General features: G+C 35.0%; 1 protein-coding gene and 1 long non-coding RNA gene across 3 annotated transcripts in view; one reads left to right on the top strand and one right to left on the bottom strand.

The window, feature by feature from the left end:
* LOC148182143 (uncharacterized) overlaps positions 1-13,502 on the top strand; it is a 189,552-nt gene that overhangs the window by 114,585 nt on the left and 61,465 nt on the right. The gene's annotated exons all lie outside the window — the stretch shown is intronic.
* On the bottom strand, positions 3,566-4,197 carry LOC148182144 (uncharacterized). Its single transcript, XR_015771059.1, has 2 exons — positions 3,927-4,197; positions 3,566-3,836 (listed from the first exon to the last, which is right to left on the bottom strand). It is a non-coding gene; the product is annotated as an uncharacterized LOC148182144 (long non-coding RNA).

Here is a 13,502-nt window from a genome sequence, read left to right as displayed (position 1 = left end):
AAGATCGATTTCTATGATAAATAATTATTTAATCAAATGAATTTAATGAAATTCGATTATAATTGTATTAGGTTTCTCGTCCGAATAATCACTTATAATAACTTGTAGTAACGCTCTAGCGTGGCCCAAATCCGCGCATATTTCTAAGGAAAAAAAATCAAAAAATAAAGCAATTCAAATATACCGCCACATTCTTGCCAACCCTGGCACAACTATATCTCTAGGCGGCAGCCATACTTCATTATGTTTAAAGCATAAAGCCCTATTTAGCTAAAATTGCAACGTCTCCAATTGGGGCAGATATGTTGGGATGGGAGGGAAGTGATTATTCGGACGAGAAACCTAATACAATTATAATCGAATTTCATTAAATTCATTTGATTAAATAATTGTATGGCGGTTTCTCGTCCTCTAATCACTTATAATAACTTGTAGATGTTTAAAGCTGCGTTGCGATTTTTCCCTTAGACAATCATCAAAAAATAAAACTATTTAGTGATGTGTGGAAGAATACATGAATACGATTAAAGGATTTACTAAAAAATTAGTGATGCTACCCTATATTAATTATGCTCCTTCCAAAGGTGGTATGTACCTTGTATAGGTCAATTATAAAACCCTTCGAAGGACAAGGATTGTTCTGCCTAACCAGCGGTCTTCCAAATTACATCTATGGAAATTCCCTGTCTTTTAACAACTAAGTTAGACATATGTCTTGCAAAATGAGAATACTTCTCAGTATCAATACCAGCTGCAGAGAGAGTACTCTTGATCCATCTACTGATGTTTTGACTAGTTGCCTTCCTGAGGTTTATCTGGGTACCTAAGAATGAATATTCAATACCTCCATGAATGAAATCTTGTAACGTAGTAAAATGGACGCTACGAGTGAGTTTTCATCTTCTTAAAAAAAAAAGGAGAAGCTGTAACAGGGGTATATCCGCTTGTGAGCTAGTGTTTAATGCATTTAAAATCTTGATTTTATCCTCTCCATTTTGGTAACAAAAAATTTGCACCCTATGAGCAGTACCCAAAAGTCAGTGTTTACCTCGCTTGTAGGACAAATTAATGAAACAATTTAAGATTTTAGAATTAAAACCAAAAATAAGATATATTGAAGCACTGGAGAAAAGCTGCATCCATACGTCTTCATATTTGAACTTTCCTGTTCTCAACTTACAGATCCTTTAGGTACATATATTATTAAGAGGGGATAATGACAGACAATCTGGTATAACCAAACAAAGCAACGTGCTGATCTGTGACATCGTAACTATTGTTTTGAAAATAAAAACATTTTGTAGGAAAGACAAGCATGACTTCATTCTCCTTCTTCTTTTCACGATAGTCCTACCACCAATTGTGTGTGTTGATCTGTAATCGATACTAAAAAACAAGGTTTACTTCAGCATCAGAACCATGCTTGTAACGGCCAGTTGGGAACCACTAATATGCCTTCAGCTTGGTCGTTAAAGATCTATTTAGGGTAAGAAAAAATTTGTCCAAGTTACTGTAAATAAATGCATCTATGGCTAAGGAATTTAAATCTCTTAGCCACGAAAAATATGTATCATTGGTATTTCAAATTGAACACAAACTGATCCAAAAACCTGTACAATCTGATTAAAAATTGTATAATTTGGTTTTTCATCGAGATCATTCAAGGATCGAGATCAGCGAAAACATTTCGTTAGAAGAAATGTACAAAGCATCCAACCATCTTCCTATGTTCGTAAAATTGGCAATCCTTGTTAGCCTGAAAAGTTGTGAATTCCCATTCAATTTATGTAAGAGAAGACTGTTGTGTTGTCCTTTCTCAATGAAAAACATTACCTCATTACAGCTTCGCAAACTTTGACGAAGCACTTGGTACCTAAATAACTGTCAAAAGTTCAAGATCATTGTTGTAAAGGGTTTTTGGTTCATTGCTGAGCCTCAGCGACATTTTTGTTTCTATTTTGGAGTTCCTAACTGTGGAAATTCCAGAAGACATCAAAAAACCCATTCATATATCCTCAGTTCATACCTGCAAACTTCTAAAAACCAGATTCTGAAACCAGCAGTCGGTACGAACAGTTTGGTCACTGCGTCGTCACCCTAGCTGCCAGTAGAAATAAAACACATTGTAAGCAGTCTTTTCTCAATACAATATACGAAAGAGATCGTACTTTTTAACATAGAACTCCACCAGCCATAGTGCCCGACCTGAGCTGGATGCATCGTACTTTCAATTTCCAATGATTCATTTCGTATTGAATTATATGCTTTTGCAATATTCGAGTGCCACCCTTCAAGATCCTGTGAACTGCTTTAGCAATCAACATATTGGAGTTATATTTTCTGAGGACTTGGTGAAAAATAAGTAAATTCCCCTTGAAAAATTTGCACATAGAGCTATCCCTATTTTACTGCTGGATATGCTGATACCAAAAGTGCTAACCAATAAGTAAATGTCCCAACGGTACACGTGAAGTGTCGTTGAAAACATCAAATCTTCTTGGAGATTTTAGTTTTCTTGTCGTCAAGTAAAAGAATAAGGATGTTGATAGTATCAAAAACGACGACCTAAAAATTTGTCTTGGAAGAGAAGTGGATTACTTGTCTCTGTTTGTAATGAAACCAAGTTCCTCTAATAGAGTTGTTGTTATTATCGGATTGGATGAACACTGTGTGGGAGTATCTCCAAGTATCCTATCGGGGTAACATCTAAATAGATGATACAGAGGATGCCTTTGTTTCCTAGCCAAATTGCAACGAGTTTCATTATTTTAGTAAAAAACCAGTAGAGCTGAGTTCAGCTCAATCAACCAGCCAAATTCATACAGTATATTCTGAAGCCAAAATCTGAAAGATACTTTCGGTGTCCACTACGAACGGAAACAACAAAATAGGTTAATTTTGCCATAAAAGTACTTCGCTTCATGGACTTGATTCTGTACGATAGTCCTCCATTTTAAATGAAAAGAGTCAACAATGTTTATCAGCTCTCTAGGGTTCAGTATGAACCGATTACTGTCACAGGGCTTTTCTACTAGGAAGTGGTAGTTTGGGGTGAGGTTCCATAATCAGATTGTCCCCTTGCGAATTAAATCGTCAATGGCCTTGAAATTCCTATGTGATTTGTTGGAGAGACTAGTGATTGAAGAACCAGATTGTTATGGAGTTTTAAGAAAGGGAATTTTTAACCCTTAATCCATCAGAAATGACCAAGTGATTGGTAATTTGTTTCCATTTCTGAAGAGTGCTGTGGCACCTACAACGAATATACTTACGGTATATTTCCGTCTTGTACCGCGACTCTCTCGTTCAATACGACGAGGCTCTCCGGTTTAAAGATGCCCATGGCTGTCTCCTTAGGTTCGCTTACTCCCCCCCCTTTTCTTTGAACAAACCTAGCTGGAAACCTTGGTTGAGAGACAGCCTGAACGTTTGGCGTGCTAGCTCCATAGCCTTGGCCACTTTGATACGTTCGCATAGACCTGAACAAAAAACTTGGTTTGATGGAAGGGACAGCTACAACGGCGCTGAAGAGGCATAAGCCTAAAGCGACGCTTTTAACAGTATGTAATACATCTTTGTCTGTATTGTTTACTTTGACTTGTACATCTGTTGAATAAAATACATTTTAGTACTACTGTTACAACCTGTCCTACAGATGTTGAAGGGTAAGTAAGTAAGCTTTGCCGCCGTTCGACGGATAATTTCGACAGGGGTCAGTTAGTAAACGACATGAGTCTACATGGTTCATGGTACTCATAGTTTCCTTCCTTATATTGTAATTGTTGTCATCGTTTTTTCCTGAAAAACGGTTACCTTTTCCAACTGGTTTTGGAAACCTGCAAAAGTCAAATCCTGGCGTAGTTTGTTAGCGGATGACAGCAATTAGTTGTTGGCAGATGACAGCAGGACGTTCTGAACCAACTTACGGGGCTTTGAGGACTGAGCAATTTGTTGAAGTGGCTATTTTGGACATAATTGTCTCCCTAGGACCATAGGATCCGTTTTTGAAGATTGATGCAGTCGAAATTCTTAAAGCTGGGAACGTGATGGGTCCTCTCCAAGAGTGTTCAGGATTTCCGGCCCCAGCAACTCGACAGTTTTATTTCCAATCTTGAGAAACTGGAGTTAATTGATGCCACTTTAACACTATCCACGAATTTGGGGTGAAAGAGGTTTGCCACGTGGATAGTGCGGGGTTCTGGGGTTTGTACTCCGCAAGAGCTTTACCCGTATGTGACTGGGATCGCCACGCGAACCCCCTAAAACCCACGATGTTGAGGTTCTGGATGGCCCCCCGTTCATCTAACCTCAAGTCCCGGGTTCTCAAGCGCTTTGCAAAATTCCTGCGGGAAACATGCTCGTCCTCTGAGTCGGAGGTGACTCTATGCTGTTTATGTTTGTCCATTTTTGCTTCTAAAGCTACAAAAAAACGAATTAATACCTGAATATAGTGACAAACACACTTGCGGTTTGGGCGCGCAAAACGTAATGAAGTATGGCTGCCGCCTAGAGATATAGTTGTGCCAGGGTTGGCAAGAATGTGGCGGTATATTTGAATTGCTTTATTTTTTGATTTTTTTTCCTTAGAAATATGCGCGGATTTGGGCCACGCTAGAGCGTTACTACAAGTTATTATAAGTGATTAGAGGACGAGAAACCGCCATACAATTGCGAGAAACACGATTTCGAAAATTATTGTATTTGCCATAAATCCGGAGATATTGGGAAAAATCGTTTCCGGAGCTTCAAAATTTTGGTCCTCTGGCGACTAACCGAAATTTCAAACGCCTCTAACTCAGTTATTTGTTAACTGGCGACTAAAACAAAAATGGTTTTGGATTCAGCGCAAAATTCTGCGTAAAATAAGCTCATGTAGTTTGACCAAATTACATTTTCAGAGGGTGATTTTAGGGTCATTTTCAAGACACTGTTTAGAGCCAAAAATTGCGTTTAATATTATTGAATTATATATCGATCGAAAGAGCAGCCTAAGATCTATCACTTGGCCAAATCTCAGATTAAGGGGGCAAGTAGTTTACGAGGGGCAATCAAAACACAAAATATTCAAAAAATTTCATCGATTTAGACGCAAAATTTTTTTGCCCAAAAAATTGACCATCTTTATTTCTTCGTGTTAAATCGCGACGATAAATATTGTTGTTGAGTGGAAATAAATTAGAAAAATCCATTTTTTCGCAAAGCGAATTGGCTCGTTAATCCTCTTTCACATTTACTAAGTATTTCGGGCGTATAATACGTGTTGATTGGCATCGATGTTTTCACATGAGCGAATGTGGAGCCAGTACAAACATGGCAACGAGGAACAAGAAACAAGAATTAATGAGCTTTGCGCTGATTTTGCATACTTGCATATGAACAGCTCCGCAACTAAAAACCTCCAAGTAAACAAATTTTTTTGCACGTTTCGTAAAAAAAATTAGCACAAAGGTGTCTCCTCCTTGAGCGTTGAAATCTCATCTCATCACATCCTTCCGTGGCGAACAAGGTTTCCCGCACAAAAACCGTCCCTAATAAATCTCTTCAGAAATTAGGATTTCGGCTTAGCTTGCAATACATCAATTAACGTCTCAACAATTACGAAACAATTAAAACGGGGTTTACTTGTAAAATTGGGACCGATACAAGGATATAAATCAATAAGGCTTTTGCGTGGAGCACGAGCCATTTATTTTGACTTAAATTCACCAAGGATAAAAGACATGACAATAGTCCGTTTACCGTTGTCCTTTATGTCGTTCAGCCTGCTGGGAGCTGTCGACTATCATCAGTCATATCCTGACACTTGACGGGTAAACCCCTCTAAACTGATGGCCTCTCCTTTTGCACTCCTGCATCGGCACAGGTCTCACGCCTCATGCCTCCTGTCAACGATATCCTTCAATCAATATTTCTCGGTCACATATCAATTATGCTGTTGCGACGAGATAAATTGCTCTTAAATATTGCGGCGCCTGTCCTGGGACCCAAAATACTAATTCTTGCAGTTTTGCAAGCAAGCAATTTTGGAAAAAAAATGTAGTAAAGAAATGAAAATAGTCTTGACTTTTTCTTGAAAACCAAATAAGTTCTTTCCAGGACATTTTTGAAAAACTGAGCTCATGCCCAAAAACGCCGTTTTTAGTGATTTTTATGCGCAATTTTGCATATCGTCGGCTTAATTTGCTTAAGTTGCTAAGTCCATTTTTGAACAAAATGCGTTTTTAATTTTATAAAAAGGATAACAGAATAGTGCAGCGTTGGATCCTTTTATGTGTCATTATTTCAGAATTAAGAAACATTCCATTTTTGGTCCCCAAATTTTTAAATTCCAAATTTGACGACAAATATGTAAAAAATTAAGGTTTTTTGACCCCGGTTAAAGAAATTCAAAATGGACTTCGCAACTTAACGACCTAAGCCGACGATATAACTCAAATATTATTATTACATTAATTTAAAAAAAAATTAGAGCGTCTCAGGAGAATTATATCGAATCTAACAATTAGAGAGTTGGATCTAAAGACAATCTAAGAAAAATCCAAAAAGTAGTTTGAGAAGATCGAGATAGAATTTGAGGAAATCCAAAAATAATTTGAGAAAATTTAGACAATCCAAAGACAATTCAATAATATTTTTGCACAGTCTAGGAAAATCTATAAAATTCAGAGAAAATCTGGAAATTTTAAAGAGATCTAAAATATTCTATAAATTGATTAAGATTGATTGAGTATTTTGAACATCTAAGAAAATTCTAAAGTGATTTAATGAATCCAATTCAAGAATCTAAGAAAATATAAATTTGAAGATTTTGCAGAATTCATAAATTTATTTGAATAAAATATATAATATAAAAATGAATGGGAATAACTATAAAATTCAAAGAAAATTGAAAAACATTAGAGAATTGATGAATATCTTACAAAATATCATAGTCATTAATTTGTGAGAATTCGAGGTTCTAAAAGGACCAAAAAAGTTCAAAGAAAAATCAGGAGAATTAGGTAGAGTTAACTAACTCTACCAACGACTTCTATAGTTCAATGGGAAGTTTACTGAATTACCTTTTCAACGATTTTTCAAAATTGGAAAAAACAAGATTGAACACGAGGTATCTTTTTACAAATATCTTCGAGTCCTGATCAGATGGAGCAATTCCACTTACGAAATTAATAATCGGTGGTGGATGCGCCTCGGAAAACATTCATGAAGTGATTGTGGTCAGTGGAGTGTGAGCCCTTCCAAGGATAAGAGAGTTTTTCTCCAGTATAATTAATATCCATATAGCACGCGGAAAAAGCGTTAAAACGAAACACAAAAGTTGGCAAAAAGTGGTGGAGGGGCCGCAAAACTTTAACAAGATATAAACCAGAGTCCCTCTCGCTCAGCTTGAATGTAAAAAAGTGAGACGCCCTATATGTAGGACGGATTTCCTAAAGTAAAGATCAAATTAATTAATCTCAGTCACAAACACAGTCTGCGAAAAAGATAAATCAATCAAGTAAGCAAAAAAGTGTCCGTTGCGGTTTTCACAACTACATAACCCCACTCTTCTATCAGTGTTTTGGTATTGAAGTGCCGGGTGACGTCGTCGAATTCCCCCTGGAGGAAGAGACCTTGCTCAGCGGAATTTATGAAACTGTTTTCAGACGAATCCGGAGCAAATAAACGGTGCAACCCTTTCACATCTGCTGAAAAATAAACTGAAAAATCCCGAAAAATATTTATTGTTTAATTAATGGCAATTTGTCAGAGTGGAAGGTTCGGAATGCAATGTAACTCGGTAATAAATAACTACAAAGCTGGGGCTTATTGGAAGCATTTTAAGCGCGATAAATAGAAGCTTTCTTTGAGTAGCGAGATAATGAGAGCGATTAAAAACAGATTACCGTTTCAAGGTGTAAGAATTGAACGCGGGCCTGTTTCCAAATGGACGAACAATCGCTGGAGCTAATCGTATAAATCAAAATTTAATTTTCAAGCCATATACAATTATACAATGTGATAGAGTGGCAGTATCAGCGGCGCTGGGTGGAGGTTTGTGGGGCTGTAATCGCATAAAATACTGCTCTAGCAGCGGTGTAATAACCGATATCGGTGCACATCATGACATTCTTTATTACTCCGTGTCTAATATATAATTCAGCAATTTTATACTTGTGTTCTATTGGGTGAATATTATAAATGAGAACAACGATACGTGGTAAAATACGTTGCCGAGTGCAAATAAAATACCGCAAAACTTTGTGTTTACATGCATTACAAAACCGCACTGTTTCGGTGCGGTCTCAAAACCACCCATTATGACTACAAATTTACGTTTCAATCAATAATTTATCTTCACTGAATTTGAATTTTTTTCAACGCCGTGTAGAGGTGAAGCGGGACTCTATATATTCTCTCAACAAAACCTTAATTAAGATCTAAATTGCGGCAGGGGATAAATAACGACGCCTTTGAAGCTCACTTTCCACGATTCGGTGTTGCTATAGTGTTAAGTGCAATTTACAAATTGACGTCATTACAGAGGTTGTCCCTGAAAGTGTTGATGTCGTTTGTTATGAAAATAGTGGTGTTTTGTACACTGCGGCCTCGAAGTCATTTTGGGGATTTTGGGCGGTTCAGGTTGGTAGTTAGGGTTCACACCAATTTATTTCAAACGCGTAATTGAATATTGAAATTTCTTGATTCTAATTCGATAATAAATCTCCTGGCGTCTTTAAATTTTGCAATTTTTTTCAGACACTAGGGAACAAATTTTAAAGCAGTGAAAAGTCGTTTCTAAAGTAGAATTGCCTCCTGATTCTAAGAAATTTTTGAATTCACGATGTCTGGTAGATGTTTAAATTTATACTTTCTTAGTTCCTTGAGTTTTTAGAATACTAGAAAGATCCTTTTAAAATTTCCAGATGGTCTCTGAATTTTATAAATTTTATCTACAACTAGCGCATAATCTATGAATTACTAAACCAATTTTGGCACGTAATGACAGTTATTACTATTGTCAATTGAATAATATTGACAATTCGGTGGAGTAATATTACTCAATCCTTACGTTAAAATTTAATGATATGCATTGTTTTGGCACGATGTTGTTATAACGATGACATTCGTTTTTACAAACATTACTAATTTGGTGAATTTTGTGAAGTCTACTCTTATTTCCGTTTGTTTCGCGTACAAGCTGAGTGATACGAATACTTCTGATGAAGACGAAATGCGTAGCTGTACGCCTACCGAAATATTACAATTAGCCGCAAGCACAACAGAGAATTTGTTGCCTACAAAATAAAAAAAGAAGTATGATGCCGCATATAAGAATTTTATGGATTGGCAGTCAAGACAAAAAACGACTTCTTTGTCGGAAAATGTGTTAGTTGTGTATTTTGCTGAATTAGCTAAGAAGTACAAGCCTTCCTCACTATGGTCTTTCTACTCAATGCTTAAAAGTACCCTGAATATTCATCATAACATCCACCTCGAACATTACATGAAGTTGCAGACGTTTCTAAAACCCCAGTCCGAAGGCCATCGACTAAAAAAAGCCAAGACTTTTACACCGGTGGAACTGAATACATTTGTTAAAGAGGCACCTGATCATCCATTTCTTCTGACCAAAGTAAATGATCGAAATTGAAATTGTAAAATTTCTCAAGCCGTAATGTTTTTTTTACAGGTAGCATTAATCATGGGTTTAATGGGAGCCTGCCGCACTAATATGAATTGCATTCTATGAAAATTGAAGATATAAAAGATTACAATGGAGCTCTTATCGTCACTATACCTATCACTAAAACAAAGACGTCTAGATCGTTTACAGTTTCTGGTGAATTTTACGAAATTTGTAGAAAATATCTTCCACTGCGACCACCTCATGCCACATCAGGCTGTTTATTTTTAAATTACCAGAATGGTAAATGCACTATTCAAAAAGTTGCCATTAATAAGTTAGCTGCTATTTAATGTTATCATTACTACTACAACTGCTACAGAAAGTGCTATCTATAATTTGACGGATAAACAAAATCCGCCTATTACTTTTAATAACTGCATTAATATAACTATTAATTATAATTACCATGGTCATAAAAATTAATAAAATAGTAATAAATTCATATTGTTATTTTCCTAAAAGTTGTAGATAAAGTATAGTATTCGACTCGCGTGTAATGGCTATTACCCACTCAGATGATTACACCTTTCGCTAGCGCTCGTGGTGCAAGTTTCACCTTCATGGGTAATAGTCATCATTACACGCTCATTGAATAATATACTATTTCTAGACTGTACAAAAGTATTATTGAATTGTCTTTGGATTGTCTAAATTCTCTAATTCTTTTTAGATTTTCTCAAATTCTATCTCGATTTTTCTATAATACTTTTAGACTTTTCCTTACATTCTTTAATTTCCTTTTATATGTACATATTCTCTTGGATTTTCTGTGGTCTCTAATTTATTTTATTTTCCTTATATTCTATTCAGAATTTTTTCATTTTCTTTGAATTTGTTTTCAAATTTTCTTTAAATTTTTCTTAGAATTTTTTCATTTTCTTTGAATTAGTTCTCAAATTTCCTTTAAATTTTTCTTAGATTCGTTTCAAATTTGACTCACATTTTCTAGAAAATCTTCAGGTATATTTTTTAAAATCTGTTTAGATTTGCTATATAAAATTTAGATTTTTTCTAATTTCTTTGGTTTCTCTTTAAATTTGGTCCAAATCTCCTGAGATGCTCTAGATTTTCTACAAATTCTGTTTAAATTTTCTAAATCCTTTTTAATTTCAGTCTAATTTTTCTTTCCAGATTTTTCATTAGATTTCTCTAATAGATTTACGGAATTTAATAGATAGTGGTGGACATTTTTGGTTTGTTTCAAAATAAAAATTTAAAAAAAAATCTGTTTATTGGCTCTAAAATTTTGAAATTTGGCACAATTGATAAACAAATAAAACGTAATAAAATCCTTAAGTTTTACTGTTTTACGATCAAAACTTTCAAAGTTATGGAATTTAATAGAAAGTGATCGACATTTTTGGTTTGATTCAAAATAAATTTTTTTTAACTTAAATTTTTTGAAAATTAGTACAGTTAATAAACAAATCAAAAGTAACATAATACCTCAAATGTTACTGTTTTACGATCAAAACTGCCAAAGCTATATTTGCATTTTCTAGATTCAGCTAGGATTTTCTAGAAAATTTTTAAATTCTTTCTAATTCCTTTAGTTTCTTTTTAAATTCAGTTCAAATCTGCTAATATCTTCTAAATTTTCTTCAAATTCTGCTTAAACCTTTTAAATTATTTTTTGAAAATATCTAAATTCTCTTTGAATTCTTCTTAGTCTTTTTAGATTTTTCCTTAGATTCTCTAAACTCTGATAGATTTTATTTAGACTTCCTGTGGTTTCTCTTTATTTTATTTTCTTTAAATCCCATTTGGATTTTGTATTATTTTTCTTGAATTAGTGCTCCAATTCCTTCTGAATTTTCTCTTAGATTTTCTCAATCTTTAGGCTCTGTTTGCATTTCCTAGATAAACTTTCGATTCTTTCCTTTCTTAGTTCTCTAGATGTTCTTTGAATTTTTCGAAAACTTTTCAATGGTTTTCCGGACCTGATGGAACGAAACGGGCTTCAACTTCTCAAGTACAATTTTTCCCCGTGGACTTTTCCACCACGCCCTCAAGATAAAATGAAAATGCATTTGATTTACACCCCACGAAAGTTGCATCATTTGAATATTTCCCAGTGCATTATTAAACTCCACAGAGGGTGTAATAAAAATTCCCATCCGCAGTTGCAACATTCAATCTATAGACATATATTTTATGGTAGCGCAACCGGATTACCGAGAAATATTGTTATTTCCATGTTGGTGCCAGTGCGTATAATATTTGCACCCAATGCTGCCAACTTCTCCAATCCCTCACAATCTGCGGAAACAGGAAACCGTTTCTTATGCCACTGCAGTCTATAATAGCGAGAAATTGGTGCCAACGTTAAGGAATTCGAAATGGTCGGATTTTCAGTTAGAGCGATATAAATCATCGCGTTGTGAATATTTTTAAGCGAGTGACAAATTTATAACGTTTCGGTGCTTGATTTTATTTATTGTAAACTTAACCCGAGCCTGGGTAATATCCGTATGAAATATTGGCGCAATCCCGGTCCTGGCCGGCACTGATGAAATCTGCAATATTGCGCAGTCAGCATTCATAGCAAGTCTAGAGTTGTGTTTTTTTCGATTGATTGCAAAAATCAAAACAAACTTTTAAGCAGATGGCACTCTTGGGAAAACACTTTCTCTCCTTATTACGCGTTATTTGCAACTTCAAGGCTTTCTAAGGCCGCTCAATCAAGTGTTTCTATTGATGGTGATGGTGATGGAATACCTCCAGAGGGTGCAAAATGGAGTGGAAAACACCGGATTTTAAAAAATGCCGTTAAATGGTCCCACGTTGTTTCGTATTGATACCATGAATAAATCTCCATTCCGTTTATTTGCGTTTGAATATTTCATCAAATTTGACCCGATACACGACAACAACAGCCGTGCTTTCACACATAAACATTCGTTTTAGAAGTTTTTTTGCAAATCAGCTTAATGAAAACCTCTCCGCTTTTCCCGATTCATTTATAAAACATCAATTGGTTTCATCGGGGGAATTCTGTTAACTTCATAACATAATAACTTAAGAATTCAATATCGCACAAACTTTTAATTCCTCGTAAATTCCATAATTTATGCTGGATCATATTGAAATATTTATACAGGCAATCTCTTGATTTGGTATTTTCTAATAATAAGGAAATTCCATTGTTGCAATTCGCTTAATCAGGAAAAAATGGCCGCTGCACAATTTCCGGCCGGAAAACTAAAGTATTGATACAACATGATTGCAGTTTTCACAGAGGTACTCAGCAATTCCGTATGTCACGGGTGTTACAAAATTACGTTTTGTTAATTTATTTTCGACTAAGAGCATTTTCAAGCAGAAAGTATACTGTTAAAGGGGGGTTACAGCACTGCAAATTATCTAAATAAAATTTACACATCTGGTCACGGATGAATCCAACGACAAAAGCCCCTATTATAAAAATTGCGTCATAAAATCTTCAAAAAAGTTTGTTTGATCGAATTAGCTTATGACCCAGGTTTTTATGTTATAAGAGCTTGAACTATTAGAACTGCTCTTAGAATTCATAACCCATGAAAATTTAACATTTTAGGCCAATTTACTATTTTTCCGAAATTATGATAGTTTTAACGCCAAGGCAATAAAAATTGAAGTAGTTATTACTTTTGACTCGTTTATTAACAGTGCCAAATGCCAAAATATTTGAGCAAAAAAAAAACAATTTAAAAAAAAATTATTAAGGAGATAACCCGAAATTTTCCTCTATTTACTATAAAATTCCGTAGTTTTGGTAATTTTAATCCGTAGTTTTTATAATCCGTAGTTTTGGTAATCAAAATTGGGTAGTTATTATTTTTGGCATGTTTAT

The sequence above is a fragment of the Gnatocerus cornutus genome, chromosome 1, assembly GCF_029298725.1.
Source record: "Gnatocerus cornutus isolate USDA-ARS CGAHR chromosome 1, icGnaCorn1.1, whole genome shotgun sequence".
Lineage (NCBI taxonomy): Eukaryota > Metazoa > Arthropoda > Insecta > Coleoptera > Tenebrionidae > Gnatocerus > Gnatocerus cornutus.
The sequence above is the reverse complement of the archived record's forward strand: the minus strand, read 5'-3'. Positions and strand labels throughout refer to the sequence as shown.